Raw genomic sequence first — 17,243 nt, 5'->3', positions numbered from 1 at the left:
GGTATAAAAAGCTGGTGTTTTAATCCTCCTTGAGTGGGATATAGTTGATGCTCTGGTACTTGAAGCAGTCGGAAAGGAAACTAAACCTATGGAAGGAGTGACCTCTAGTAGAGATAATTTTGCTTTAGTCATGTGGTCACTAAAGAAGGGTGAAAATGAAAGAAGAAAAGATGTATCAGATTCTAGTCTCCTAGGAGGCATGATTGTAAAAAGAGTCCAAGATATAGGAGTGGTGGAAGCTGCAAGCACAATCTTGGAAACTGTAAAGTTCAATGTAGAAGTGGCAGAAAAAGAGGCAAAAGAAAAGGCTTATCTCCAATTAAAATTGGAAACAATCTTAAAGGCTAACAATGAGGCCAAAGAAGGAGTAGCCAACAGAGACAATATTATTGCTAGACTTGAGGGTTAGTTGGCAGGTCAGCACCATCAAGGTGAATCCTCTACTCTTATGATAACCTCTTCTCCAGCAAGACCTCTACCTACAAGTCCTATCATAGAATATCCCCCTTCTCCTATTCCTTTAGGTTTCTAGTCAGCTGAAACTATTCAATATGAGTTGGAGAAGTTGAAACAGGCTCAAGCCCTATTTGCAAGCAAATATGAGGAAAAGGTAAAAGCTACAATTTTGAAGTTTGCTGATTTAGTTAGGCCCTCTGTCATTCACATTTCTATGAAGAGGATTATGAATATTCTGATAGAATTAAGAGAAGATGAAACCACCTTGGAACCAATTTTTAATAAGTGGATGTCTATAGGTAAGGAGTTAGATCTCATGTGTTCATCCCATGCAAATGCAAAGGCAAATGACAATCTCTGGTCCACTAATGAATTCATAAAAGAAATCAATATACTCTTAGAAGAAAGGGTAGGTGTAAAAAGAAAGGCCCAACTATATAGAAAGGAATATTCTGATCACAAGTATGAGATGTTTCCAGGAGGTTTTGTTGGTCCAACTCAGTTAAAGGAGGAGAAAACATGGCTAGAAGAGCTGGATCACAACTTGTCCAAAAGGGTTAATGAAATCATTAACACTAATGACACATCCTTATTTGTCAAGACAATTGAAGAGATTAAAAAGGTGAAATCACATTATAGTTTCATAGAAACAAAAATTGGGCAATTAAGGGTTACTTGGAAAAGGCTGGAAGGAATGAAGAAAAAGATTGTCAACTTCTCTTGGCCAAATGATGACGTGTTCCAGGAATGGAAACATAAATATGCCAAACAAAAAGAAGAAGTTCCCAAATAGTTAGAAGATGTTGCAGCGGGACAACAAGTTGAAGAGGTCGTTGATACCGAAAAGGACTTGTAACTGTTTCTTGGAGAAAATTGCGATTTGTAACAAACTTTTCTTAGGTTTGTCCAAAGCTTGTATGCTTCCATAATGTTATAAATGGATACCAGGACTATTAGAAAAGATCATCACAAGAATTTTGTAAAGAAACTCTGGCAAAATATATTTAGGACCTTTTTTTTTTGGTTTTAAGGAGATTGCTCTGAGTTATGTAATATTTTCAGGAATGAATATGAATATATAGATCAATTTTTTAGGCCTAAAATTCCTTTGTTTTCTGGTCTGCATTCTTTTGTTTGCTGGTTTCATTTAGATAATCTAGGGTTTTTCGAGTGAGCATAGATTGCAATGCAATCTTATAGATGTTATTTCTGGCTTTTCTCTTCAGGAGAGGGATTAAATGTGCATGAAATACTTCTGTCAGCAAGTCTATTGTTTGTTGCTATGAATCTAATGAATTGTTTTAGTTAAATCAGAGAGGACCTATGTATATGTTAGGCATGTATGGGTTCATAAAAGCCGAAATGATGAGATGTATGAGAGTGTTCATTTTTGAGAATTATTGTTTGATTTAGGTGACTCTGTGGCCCAGATAAGGCACTAGTATCAGATTGTAGGATTTCTTTCTATCTTTTCTTCAAGATCAATACTGAAAATGAATGCAAGTTTTTCCTTTAGTGTTTCAGTTTCATTGAGGTGATGAAGTCCACAGGTTTTTTAGCACTGGTTTACTTTGGATCTCAATTTTAAAGTGTGAAGATATTCACAGAAGGTATACCCACCTGAACTTTGGATAAGTTCAAAGTGTAGAGGGTTTTAAAACCTTGTTATATGTTACTCTAGAGTTCTTTTTCCTTGATCTTTTCATATGCAAAAAAAGTTGATTTATTTATTACAAGAAGAATTAAAGGGAAATCAAAATTTGAGACTAACACCCCTATCCTACAATGGGCAGGATTTAAAGCTTTACCAGTTGTAAGAAAGTGTCCTCCTTCTTTGTATATAGGTTTTTGGTGTGTTGTTGATTTTGTTGTGGACTGGTTTGTTATGGTTGGGCCTTTTCCTTTATTGTCTTGTGTGTATAACTAGAGATTCTATATTCATTCCCTAGTCATTCTCACTCTCGGTCCCCAGTCAGAGCTGATGTTACCCCTTTATTTTGTTGATAGTCACATTCCCCAACTTTGGCAAATAAAGTGTAATTAATGTTGTCTCCCCAAATTTGGCTCAATCCATCCTTCATTATGTAGCTTTCCCCATTTGGTCTTTCTTGTTTTGTCTCAGTGTACCCACATGTTGAATCTTTGTTTTGGTTTAGAGTTCAAAGTTCACCTGGTACCCTTGTGTGTCTTGCGGCTTTGTTTTGTTGTTAAGGGGCAAGTGTAAGTATGTTAAGTTGGTTTTGAACTTGAACCTTTGAACCATTCTCATCCGGATCAAGGTTAAAAGTTCATCTTTGTGTTCATCTAAATTCTTTGCTCGTTCTCAGTTTAGTTGTGTGTTGAGCTGGAAGGTGGTGTTTTACACATCAAAACCTCTTCATTATTGTTCTCTCATGTTGAACATGAACAATTGAACTTCTTACAAAATGGTTCGTGATTCAAGGTTCATTTTAAGTCAACTCTAGAGATATAACAAGGCAAGGCAAGATAATAAATGCAAAGGTGGCATGGTAAAAGGAATATTCCAAGCATATCAAGTTTTAAAATTCTAATTATGGAGAGTAACAAGGAAAGATCGGGCAGCTTGTGCAGAGGTGATTCGTTATGGTGACTCAAATGGACAAACGTGCTTACAATTTGATTCAACAATCTATACCAGGGATCTTTAGATTAGTCCCCAGCAGAGTCGCCACTTTTGTTGTTCTCCATTTTGAAAACCTCTATTCCCTCTCTTTTAAAATTAAAGTTACTACCTTTGTGCTGCAATGGAAGAGAACAACAAAATCTTGAAATAAAGACAACAAGACAAGGTTTCAATGAGGAAACCTCCTAAATTTTAATCTTTTAAAAGCTTGGGCAGGTGAACCCTTTTATGACTATTTTCTTACAAAAATCACAAAAGGTTTATAGAAAACCAGTCTACATTCCTGTAAACTTTCCTTACTGACTAGTATAGCTAAACATAAATGGAAAGTTAATTTGACTTTTTGAAAAGGACCACAAAAAATGCATCAAAAAACCAACAGGTAAACGAGTGCCTTATCTGAGCAATAGTCATCTACAATAGACTGCAACCTGACAAGAGAAACTCGTACACAAGTCACAAATTAGTGATCTATCAACTCTGTATATGCCTGACATATACAGAGTCCTATTCTGCACCAGACTTCATTATCAGATCCACACCAAAATACTAATATCAATGAATTTTTTCAAAAAACATTTATATTTCCTCCTTGAGAAAAAGACTTAAAACAACTTCATTAAATGCCTAACAAGTCATTCAGATAAACAATCCTTGATTACTTAAATGAAATGAACACTAGTATAATGACATAGATACAATACAAGTCTGAGTTTAAATTCTCTGGACTGTATATTTTATTTCTCCATTAAAAGATTACAAGTCTAACATATGTGAATCAAAATTGCTTAAGAATACCGTCTATATTAATTTTTCCAGAGTTTTTGTACAAAATTTGTGTCCCTTTTCTAAGTACTCCTGGTATCCATTTATAGAGATATGGATGCAACAAGCTTCAGACTTCCCTAGAAAACAAATGTTTTAAATCCTAACCATAATCCCCCCTAAAAAGGTTACATTGTTTACCAACGAAGTAGAAGCATAACAAATCAATTAACCAGTCGGAGAAAGGCCAACTGACTACTCAATATTCGCAGATGAAGTGCCAGGTGCCTTTGATTCTTCAAAATTGTGATTTCCAAAAAGTCATTGCAAGAACTAACAACTTCTGATTTCTCGAGAGTTACTACATATTGGAGTGTCGGTTGATTCTTCCTCTGCCTTGTCCCTTTCATCATATACTTAATTTCTCATTCTTGTTGCCGGAGAAATCACAAAACTACACGTATTTTCTCTGCATATTCCCTTGAATACCTTTCTACAAGTTTACACTTCAAAATAATGTCGGATGGGAAGCTGCATAGTTCTGCCATTAGTCCTTTTGAAAATTTGAATTTTGGCACCAACGGACTGGAGAAGCTTTCCTCTAAGTACTTTTCCTTTAGTTACTGATCTGCGATGACTAACGGTCGAGCTTCTCCTCATAGCGGTTCAATGACAGCCATGAGAACATACAAAAATAGCATGCCCTTTAACTTACCTGAGCTATCCACTTTAGAACGGGTCCCATGATTTGGTCACTAGTCTGCAAAGGGTATTCATCATGCAAATTTCCTTCACGATATAGCAACAGCCATTGGATCTTCTTCAATCTGCTCGACCTTTAACTCATTCTTCATTGCACGTGCTTTGTCACTGATCCGCGAAGGGTATCCATTGAGCACTTCACAGCCGTGGTACAAAAACCACTGTTGGATCATCTCTAACTTGCTTGACCTTTAACTCGTCTGAGCTACTCCCTTCTATCGGGTGTCACTTCCTGAATTTCTCCATGCATCCAGCTAGCCACAATCTGACTTGCCACCTCATCTGTGAGCTATTCACATGTCTCATTGATTTTGTAGTTTCATTGATGCTTTTTATTTTATCGGCAGGACTAGTTCTGATTTCTTCGACATAGGTTATGTCGATGGAACTGATGTTTTCAGTGAATCCTTTTAGAGATCCATCATGACCAAGGTTTGTTCGATAAGTCACTTTATGAGTTTGATGACATACCACTTGACTACCATCTCATCACTGCCAGAACCACCACCGGACCTTGGCTCTTCTACCCTTTGCTCTACCACATGTCACCTTAGGCTTGGGCTAGCAGATCCACCTATTTGCCAACTTAGCCACCATGTCTGCACCAGTAGAGTTGCCTTTCTCACAAGCCCCTCCACTTGGTCGTTGATCCGCGAAGAATAATGGTCAAGAAACTTTATGTCGTGGTATAGCGACAACCATCGATGAGCAAAAACTTATCTGCACTTTAACACACTTAGAATGCTTCCTAAGAGCGGGTCCCACCTTCTAGTCACTGGTCCACAAAGGATAATATTCGAGCAACTTTGCATGGCAGGTCAGTGACAACCACCAGATCAACAAGAACCTGCTCGATCTTTAAACTTCTTTGATACCTTGCTACCTTTACTTAACCATCTGGCTTAACTGCAACTACTTTAACGCCCCGGCCATAGTCCACCACTAGTGGTTTGTCACCATGTCATGACGAATAACCATCGTGCAACTTTATGTTGCGGTATAGTGACAACCACGAGATCTAAAGAAACTTTCTCAATCTTTAGGAAACTCGACAGATAAAAGGAAAGACTTAGGACTTAGGAAAATATTGCAAAATATTTCAAAATTATAAGAACCTGCCTAAGCCTAGACCTAAAAGGGGCCCCCTCTGCAACAATGTGATGACCCTTCCACTTAAGTGGAAAAAAGTAATGAGCAAAAAGAAGATTTGAAGAAAAAGCGACACAAAGGTTTATTTTTTTTAAATGCTTTTGAAATGCCCAAAAACCCTAAACCCTTAGAACCATAAACTTGCAAACAAAGGTCAAATTTCTGAATTTTGACAAGGTAAAAGCACAAAACTGTGTCACGTTTTAGGCTAACTTATCAGCACAAGTGAATTTAAGTAATTCTAACTAAAAATTAATTTTAGTCAAACATATTATCTATATAAATTCATTATAGCCAAGTTATACATGGACCACAACTTTTCCAATTGGAATTGTCTACTAAATATATATTTTATACCAATTTGGGTCTAATTGCCAAAAAAATATAAAATATAAAAACTCAATGTTTCAACAACTCCTACTCTTATAAATAATATTTTTTTTGAAATGTAAAAATACCCTTTTATACATCTATAAGTGAATTTTCTGAAATATATATCTTTTAATATTTTAATTAGTTTTTTATATTTTATATTTTATTTTTATTGAAAGTAGGTCATCAACACTAAAATATAAGGCTGATTATCTTCTCAAGGAAAAATACTAAATTTTTTAAAATTTTTTTGAAAAAAATATGTAGTAGAGAAAGGAATCTATGTAAAGATGATATAATTATTTTCTAATTTGGATAAATAATTAATAAAAAAGTTGGTGGGAATTGGAAAGAGTTATATTTTAGCGCACGCAACTTTTCAAATTTATGGAAAAATATATATTTATAAAAAATAGTAAAAAATATATCCATGCACGAAAGTTTCAAGCTATCAATATACACAACAAAAATGATGAAAAAAAGTAAAATTTACTAATTAAAGTGTGGTGGCTTGTGTAACTTCAATTTGAGCATTTTATCAACAACTAAATTATAGTGTTTACTTTATAAAAAACTACATTCAAATCATTTCTTAAAATTTTGTTAAAATTACAAACATAAAATAGACAAAAGAATATAAATTTAATTACTTTACATCATTTCAAAACTCAAAACATATATTCCAATTTCTATTGATTTACTTTAAAAATTTGAATCAACATTGACCATTTCCTTTATAAAAATGTGACACAACTTTGTACTTTTACCTGACAGACTCCAACAGATAAAAGGCAAGATTTTCAACATATTTAAAATAGTGATAACAGTGGCTCTGACTGTGGATGGTTGGATGCAAGACCAACACAAGAATCTGGCAAAAACTCTAGAATGCAAACCAAAAAAACCCTAACAAAAGAAAACTAAAACAAAGCAGAACAAACAAAAGAAAACCTAAACTACTATGCATAGAAAACTCATGAGAAATATTGTTTCAAAAACTATCCATGCACTGGTAGTTCCTATAACTCACCATTCAATCTTTGAAGAAAATAAGAATCTTTTCCATTAACATAAAAAATGATCAGTGGGCCTATCCACAGTGATTCAAATTTCTTGTGTTTGCCTTTGCTTTGATCTCTTGCATTCCACTGTAGCACTATGTCACCAATTTGGAATTTTCTTGTACTAGTCCTTTTATCAAAAAGGTACTTTGACTATAATTGAAGTTTCATATTCCTTTAATGGGCTCCAATCCTCATTTCCTCCAGCTCTACTAACTGGATCATTCTTTCTTCCATGGGCTCAGACATTTCTAATTCTTCAATTTGCAAAAAATTGTAAACTGGAAGCAAATTATTCACAGGTAGTCTAGATTTCACTCCATAAACCATCTCAAAAGGGGATGTACCAATGGCCTTTTTTACAGTCACCCTGTCAGCCCATAAAGCTAACCTGAGCTTTTGATCCCAAGACCTTTTATTTTCCTCTAGGATCTTCTTGATAATATTGAGGAGAGTTTTATTACTTGATTATGCCTGGCTATTTCCTTGTGGGTGGTATGGTGAAGAGTATGACATAATATTCCCATAATTAGTACAGAACTCTACAAACACCTCAGACCTGAAGCACATGGCATTGTCCATGACCATTTTAGCAGGCACACCAAACCTTGTTATTATATTATCCATCAAAAAAGTGATGACCACTTTACTAGTGGCCTATTTGGTAGGTATGGCTTCAATCCACTTGGTGAAATAATCTGTAGCCACTAGGATCCATCTATGGCCCCTGCTTGATTTTTCTATTATCTCTCCAATAAAATCAATGCTCTATTGAACAAAAGGGGCTTCAACTATAACAAAATTCAAAGGCAAAGCACCAACATACTTTAGTTTAGAGGAGAACCTTTGACAAGGATCACATTTTTAACATACTTATGAGCATCCTTGAACAAAGTTGGCCAATAATACCCTATTCTGATTATCCTACTAGTAGTAGTCTTAGTTGAATAGTGGCCTCTGCATACCCCATTGTGCATCTCTTTCATAACCTTCTCAGCTTGGAATTTGTCCAGACAAACAAGTAGCATCCCATCACTATTCCTCCAATACATGATTCCCTGAATAAAAACATATTTCTGTGATTTTAACTTTAGTGTTCTCTTTTGGTTATGTGTCATACCTTCTGCACATGAGTCATTCTTCAAGAAGTATACTAAATCTAAATACCATGGCTGCCTTTCGATACTAGTAACCATAACCTCTTCATCCATCTGCATCTCTTTCCAGTTACTTCAGACTGGGACAAGAGGTATTTCACAACTGCATGTGGTACATAGGCTACAATTTGGGCATTTACCAGATAAGGCATAAATACTTTAACAACCTTGACTAAAGCATATGCCTGTTTTTCCATTATTTCATATTTTAGTTCAGCAGTTTGCAATGATTTGTTGTAGAAGGCAATCAAATGTTCATAACCCTCACCATCTTTCTGTAATAGTACCGCTGCTATAGTATGATATGAAGCAAAAGAAAATAGTGAAAAAGGCTTACTATAGTAAGGGGACTTAAGCACTGGGGCTTCCTAAATAGCCTATTTAATCTTATCAAATGCTAGTGTTACCTCTTCATTCCAAACAAACTTGGCATCCTTCTTCAAAAGCTTCATAATGGGCTTGACAATTTCAGAAAAATTTGCAATAAATCTTCTAACAAAGTTTACTTTACCCAGAAAAGACTGAATTCCTTTAAAAAAAAATTGGTTGAAGCACCCTGTTGATAGCCTCAATTCTTTCCGGGCAATTATGACTCCCTCCTTAGATAGAATGTGCCCTAGTAACTTTCCTTCAGTTACAACAAAGTGGCATTTGTTTGGATTTAAAGATACACCAAACTCCAAGGCCTTGCAAATATTTTTACCAAATGACCATAGTGGTCACCTGCCTTCTTTGAGGAACATGTCAGATCATCCTGGTAAAAAAACATTATGATATTAATAAATTCCTTGAAAGGTACATCCATAGCTCTATGAAAACTTGGACCAGCATTCTTCAAACCAAATGACATTCTTACATACACATAGGTTCCCCAAGGGGTAGTAAAAGTAGTCTTGAACTATTCAAACTCTTTCACTAATACTTGATTGTAACCAAAAAATACATCCATCATTGATAGTAAATCACAACCAAGTACCCTTTGTAACATAGCTTCCATGTTTGGGGATGAATAATTGTCTTTAAGGGAGGCAACATTCAAGTTCCTAAAATCTACACATAGCCTTATGTCCCCATTTTTTTTCTGACAAGCACTAAATTTGATGCCCATGAAGAATGCCTTATAGGCTTTATAATCCCCCCTTCTCTTAGCTTAATCAACTCTTGCTGCATTTTGGGTTCTAGGAGGGGGTTAAAGGGTCTTTGCTTTTGTCTAAAAGGCTTAGCATCAGGATGCAGAGGTATTTCATGTTGAAATAAGTCTTGTCTATATGCCTTCAAATCCTCATAGGACCAAGCAAAAACATGTTTGTACTTTCTTAGCAAATTAACGAGGTTAGTCTTAATATACGAAGACAAGTTTCTCCTGATATACACTAACTTAGGGGAAGATTCAGTCCCCAAGTTTACCTCTTCCAACTCCTCCAACTTTGTAGATGACGCTTGATGTAAGTGACCATCCCTGTAACTCAACATACCCTCTAGTTCAACTAGTCCCCTGGGTATTTCAAATTGTTTCCTTTCCATCTACTACCTTCACCAATGCATTACAATTAATCTTTTGACATTCATATTCATCTATGCATTGTACAAATCTAAGGATGTCTTCATCATCCTCAAAAACTTACCAATTGTACACATTATCTAGGATGGTTGGTCTGGATTTGGTCTCAATTATTGAAACTCTAGTCAATGTTACATCATCATTTTAAAATGCAACATTAGCTAAAAATCTGCCATGATGTTCTTAGACCTTTTAATTAAATTAATGGAAAATGCATCAAAGTGTTCAATGACCTTATCTGAGACACTACAAGTTCAAAGTCTTCATAAACCCTTAACAACTTGATCCCATGTCTTTTAGCAATTTCTAAGCCTAATAATAGAGCCTCATACTCAGCTATGTTATTTGTTCATTGGAATGCTAATAGAAAAGAATACTTGAAGGTAATACCTGATGGGGAGATAAAGAGCACTCTTGCTCTAGACCCTTCTTTAGAGAAAGCTCCATCAAAATACATCTGCCACATGCCTTCTTGTTGGGATTTGATCTCATCAACAATAGGATCAATATTCTTCAACTAAGGCTGAATGGATTCAATACTGAAGTTATCAAGATCTACATCTACCATGCAATTAAGCATGTTTGGGTCTATTTTTTCAATAACCATTGGGGCACGTGGTTATCTATACAATTTTACTAAATTCTCATTCATTGGGATAGTTGCATATGATAAATCTAGCTGAAGATGTCCTCCAATAGCAGCAGCTCATTATCTAGACAGAAGCATGCCATAATGGGGCTTGGTGTCTATGACTATTACATCCATTTTATAAGTAGCTATAGGGAATGCTGCTATTTTTACTTCTACATCTTTCATAGTACATACAACAGGCACTTCTCTATTATCCATAGCATAACACCTCCCATATGAAGTGTGTACTGACAAACCTAGTTCTTTCATAACCCCATAAGGCATTACATTAGCAGTTGCACCAGAATCTATCATGCAATTTTTTATCAATTTGTTATTTACTAACAATGTGACATAAAAGGGATCAATCTAAGATGGTTCCTAATTAATAGTGGTGCCCACATAAACTTTTGGGACCTTTTGTTCTTGATCCTTCTCATCTTTTGCATTTCCCTTTTTAGAAGAAGTATCCACATCTGATATAGTTGAAATCAAAGAAAAAGCAGCCTCTCTATATTCTTTCATTTTCAACAGCTCTATCAAAGGTACTGAAACTTTCATTTGTGTTAAAGCTTGGGTCATATCAAAAGTAGTATTAACATTAAACTCAACATGAGATTTAACCTTCTCTATCTTTTGGTGACTTGTTCTCTTATCACCAGTAGTCTCTACCTTATTACCAATGGTATCAACAATATGAGGTTTCCCTGAATTACTTGCCTGATCACTTTTAGCCTGACTATCTTTGACAAGAGTTTTATTTTTAGTGGTCCTCTTAGAAGAAATTTCTTTAAAAAACATAGAACTAGGCTTACCCTGATCTTCATCATCTTTTTTGCTTCTTAGATTATAGTTATGCTTAGCTTTGGCTATTGCAGCCTTAGTAAGATTCTTGACTTCCTCCTCACTAGGCCTCCTGAGATGAATCTCTTGATCTTCTATTGTGACTACATTCAAAGTGGGATGCCAGTCAATTGTCAATTGCCTTTGGCAATTTGCATTGCTTCTCGAGACATCATATTCACTTGCATCATCTTTTGAAGACTCCCAGACACTCTCCATAGTATACTCAAACATATTGACTGCAGGTTCACCCTCATTTCTCATGGATTCATTTAGAGCTTGAGCCACAACACACTGATAAGGGGAATGTGGCCCATGAGATGCCATACACCAATGGGTATTTTCCATATTATGTACACTTCCTCCCTTTAAAGGATCAGGGGTGTCCTAATTTTGTGTGTCTTTTGATCTATCTTGCACAGGCTTGCCATCTTTCCATGCAATGTTATATGGCATATCATGCAATCTAGCAAGTCTATATTGCCAGTTGTAGTGAGGTCTCTCAGGTTTACTTACTTTAGCAGTAAGATCCTTAACAACAGTCATTAATTTCTCTATTTTATCCTCTTCTTTAGAGGATTTATTTTGTTGTGATTTTTGTTCCTACCACAATCTTCCATCAGTCCTTCTTCCCACTTTACCTAATGCTTTTCTATTACTCTACATTAATTGCAATTCTGAAAGCATCTCTTAAACTATGTGGGTTCTTATCTCTGAGAATGTAAGCCATCTTAGGATCAAAGGCATTGTAATAAGTGGTTAGACATACATTCTCATCTAGCCTCATACATTGAAGGAGCCTATGCATTGCCTTTTGAAACCATGCATTAAAATCTATAACAACCCCATTATCAAACTTCCTAATATTGTTAAATTCATTGAGCATGAAGCTCACATCTGTCTTATCTCCATATTTCTCTTTAAAGCAATTCTTGAATTCCTCCCAAGAACTAATGCTATCTATAGGTAACCCTCTGTACCAATTTCTAGCATCCTCAATCAAAAATTGCACAAACAGCTTCATGATGACATCCTCATCACCAATTTCATAGTCATTAATCATGTCACCAAAAGATTTTAGATGATCTTCAGCACTGATAGCATTGTTTCCAACAAACTTCTGGAGTCTATCCCTTGTTTCAATAGGGACACGGTTTGGATATTCTGGAATTCAATCAAAATACAACTTCCTATACAACTCAACATTTATAGGTCTCCTTTGAAACTGATTTCTAGTAAATTTATTTCCAGTACTCACCCTTGGGCCTAAACCACTAGCTTTAGGAGTTTGATGACTTTGATTATGGGATGGTCCATGACTGGTTTGGTTTTCTAGAATTGTACTTGAGGGAACAACAAAATTATTTGGGGTAGCATCTGTTTGCATCATTGGTTGAGTATTCAACAAAGAGGCAAAAGTATGTTGAGATGTAAAATTACTTTGATCTATAGGTGGGAAAGTTATAGGAGGAGCTTTTAAGCAATGCATCTTTCTTCTGAGCTCAGCATTAACTGCTTTTATTTGATCCTTTTCTAACTCCCTTTGTAGGTTTTCATTTTCTTTCCTTATCCTTTATACCTCAATCTCATGCAAAGTCAATCCTTAGGGTACTTTTGCACTTCCTGACACTAGATCCGTAGACCTATTCTCCACTTCTTTCTGCTTCCCTTTGTCAATAATAGGTCTGTTAAGTTGGGGATCATTGTGAACCTCCCTACTAGGTTGTGTTGCAACTTTAGGTGCAAAATCAATTTTAGGATCCAAAATTTCTCTAATAACAGGACCATGCTCTTCACTCCTAGGTTCTTCTTGAGAAAACAACTCAATATCTACAATCTGTCTTAATAGTCTTTCTCTTTCAATAAGTTTTTCTTTGGTTTCATTCTCCTTTTCCTTTTCCTTCTTTTTTCTCATAGAAATCAATTGATGTACTCTCTTATTGAGAACCTCAATTTCCTGGGACACTTCATCTTGATATGGCAAGGTTTCCTTTGAATCCGACACATTTAGCTTGTCCATATCAATCATATTGATATTTCCTTCCATAGTTTTGGGAATGGAACTGACCCTGTTACTTGTAATATGCCTGTCTCTCCCAGAAACACTGGTATTAGACAATCTTTGGTGAAAGGTTTGGATATCATCATTACTACCAAACAGGCCAGCATGAAAACCAATAATATCATGGTCAGAGTCATGATAAGAGGCATTGGACCTTGCCTATATGGGACACTCAGAAGACTTGCCTGTTTGATTACTCTTCTACTTCCATGATTGATTTGACTGATCACAAATAACAGTTTCCTTCCAGCCCTTCCTAACTGGTTCAGGTAACCCTTCATGCAACTTCTCTTGAGGGTTTTTCTTCATATAAGACCTAGTATTCCTTCCCCTATTTATCTTTCTAACCTTTTCAAGTGATTGTGATTTTTTCTAAAAGAACAATGGTTTTTATTTTCTTACTTCAGAGTCGCCACCCAATATCTTGGGAATAAAATATATTTCAACACAGTGAATCCCTTTTATGTAATAAAGACACAGATCTACATCATATGACTTATCTTATTTGACTCTCCCAGTAGAGTCGACATTTTTGTTATGGTGACTCGGATGGGAAAACTCACTTACAATTTGATTCAACAATCTATACCAGAGATCTTTAGATTAGTCCCCAGTAGAGCCACCACTTTTGTTGTTCTCCATTTTGAAAACCTCTATTCCCTCTCTTTTAAAAATTAAAGTTACTGCCTTTGTGCTGCAATGGAAGAGAACAACAAAAGCTTGAAATAAAGACAACATGACAAGGTTTAAATGAGGAAACCTCCTAAATTTTAATCTTTTAAAAGCTTGGGCAGGTGAACCCTTTTATGACTATTTTCTTACAAAAATCACAAAAGGTTTACAGAAAACCAGTCTACATTCCTGTAAACTTTCCTTACTGACTAGTACAACTAAACATAAATGGAAAGTTAATTTGACTTTTTGAAAAGGACCACAAAAAATGCATCAAAAAACCAACAGGTAAATGAGTGCCTTATTTGGGCAATAATCATCTACAACAGATACAGCCTAACAAGAGAAACTCGTACACAAGTCACAAATTAGTGATCTATCAACTTTGTATATGCCTGACATATACAGAGTCCTATTCTACACCAGAATTCATTATCAGATCAACAAAAAAATACTAATATCAATGACTTTGTTCAAAGTACGTTTATATTTCCTCCTTCAGAAAAAAAGACATAAAACAACTTCATTAAATGCCTAACAAGTCATTCAGATAAACAATCCTTGATTACTTAAATGAAATGAACACAAGTACAATGACATAGAGACAGTACAAGTCTGAGTTTAAATTCTCTGGACTGTATATTTTATTTCTCCATAGAAATATTACAAGTCTGACATATCTGAATCAAAATTGCTTAAGAATATGGTCTGTATTAATTTTGCCAGAGTTTTTGTACAAAATTTGTGTCCCTTTTCTAAGTAGTCCTGGCATCCATTTATAGAGATATGGATGCGACAAGCTTCAGACTTCCCTAGAAAACAAATATTCTATATCCTAACCATATATCCCCCCTAAAAAGGTTACATTGTTTACCAACTAAGAAGAAGCATAACAAATCAGTTAACCAGCTGGATAAAGGACAACTAACTACTCAGTATTCGCAGATCAAGTGCCTGGTGCCTTTGATTCTTCAGAATTGTGATTTCCAAAAAATTGTTGCAAGAACTAACCATTTTGATTTCCTAAGGGTTACTGCATATTGGAGTGTCAGTTGATTCTTCCTTCACCCTGTCCCTTTCATCACATACTTAATTTCCCATTCTTGTTGCTAGAGAAATCACAAAACCGTACCTATTTTCTCTGCAAATCCCCTTGAATACCTCTTTGCAATTTTACACTTCAAACCAATGTCGGATGGGAAGCCGCATAGTTCTACCATTAGTCCTTTTGAAAATTTGAATTTTGGTGCCAACAGACCGAAGAAGCTTTCCTCTAACCACTTTTCCTTTAGTTGCTAATCTGCACTGACTAATAGTCGAGCTTCTCCTCATAGCGGTTCAGCGACAACCATGGGAACATACAAAACTAGCATGCCCTTTAACTTACCTAAGCCAACCACTTGAGAATGGGTCCCACCATTTGGTCACTAGTCCACGAAGGGTATTCATCATGCAACTTTCCTTCACAGTATAGTGATAGCCGTTGGATCTTCTTCAATCTGCTCAACCTTTAACTCATTCTTCATTGCACGTGCTTTGTCGCTGATCCATGAAGGGTATTCACCGAGCACTTCACAACCACAGTACAGTGACAACTGTTGGATCATCTCTAACCCACTTTACCTTTAACTCATCTGAGCTACTCCCTTCAGCCAAGTCTAACTTCCTGATTTGTCCATCCATCCAGCTGTCCACAATCTGACTTGCCACCTCATCCACCGCTTCATTGAAAGTTTTTGTTGGTTTTTCGATATTATTCTTTCAGCCAAACTTCATCCCTCGGTGAGTTGTTCACATGTCTCATCGATTTTGTAGTTTCATAGATACTTTTTATTTTATCGACGGGACCAATTTTTATTTCTTCGATGTACTTTATGTCGATGGAACTGATGCTTTCAATGAATCCTTTTAGAGATTCATCACAACCAAGGTTTGTTTGATAAGTCACTTTATGAGTTTGATGACATGCCACTTGACTACCATCTCATCACCTCCAAACCCATCACCAGACCTTGGCTGTTCTTCCCTCTGCTCCATCGCGTGTCAGCTTAGGCTTGGGCTAGCAGATCCACTTGCTCGCCAACTCAGCTACCATGTCTGCACCATCAAACTTGCCTTTTTCATGGGCCCCACCACTTGGTTGCTGATCCGTGAAGAATAATGGTCGAGCAACTTTATGTCGCGGTATAGCGACAACTGTTGATGCACAAAAACTTATCTATGCTTCAACACACTTAGAATGCTTCCTAAGAGCGGGTCCCATCATCTAGTTGCTGGTCCGCAAAGGATAATATTCGAGCAACTTTGCATAGCAGATCAGCAACAACCGCCAGATCAATAGGAACCTACTCGATCTTTAAACTTCTTTGATACCTTGTCACCTTTACTTAACCATCTAGCTTAACTGTAACTTCTTTAACCCATCAGCCAAAGTCCACCGCTAGTGGTTTGTCGCCATGTCATGACAAATAACCATCGTGCAACTTTATGTTACGATATAGCGACAGCCGTGAGATCTAAAGAAACTTGCTCAATCTTTAGGAAACCCAACAAATAAAAGGAAAGACTTAGGACTTAGGAAAATATTGCAAAATATTTCAAAATTATAAGAACCCACCTAAGCCTAGACCTAAAAGGGGCCCCCTTTGCAATGATGTGATGACCCTTCCACTTAAGTGGAAAAAGGTAATGAGCAAAAAGAAGATTTGGAGAAAAAGCGACACAAAGGTTTATTTTTTTCAAATGCTTTTGAAATGCCCAAAAACCCTAAACCCTTAGAACCATAAACTTGCAAACAAAGGTCAAAATTCTAAATTTTGGCAGACTCCAACAGCTAAAAGGCAATATTTTCAACATATTTAAAATAGTGATAATAGATTGAAGGATCATTTTGAATGTCTTTTGTTTATGCATTTTCATATTTTGAATAAGGACCCCACCTTGTAAACCAATGTCCCAAATTAGGCATCCTGATAAGCCAATTTGGACAATTTGGTAAATAGGGGTAGAATGATGTTTGTTTTGATGTTTTGAAGGATTTTAGGGTGTTTAGGTGGTTTTTGGTTGATCCAAGTTGTGTGGGTCCTAAACTTGTTTTGGTTGACAACT

This window comes from Cryptomeria japonica, chromosome 5 (assembly GCF_030272615.1).
Source record: "Cryptomeria japonica chromosome 5, Sugi_1.0, whole genome shotgun sequence".
NCBI lineage: Eukaryota > Viridiplantae > Streptophyta > Pinopsida > Cupressales > Cupressaceae > Cryptomeria > Cryptomeria japonica.
This window is presented reverse-complemented; position numbering follows the sequence as displayed.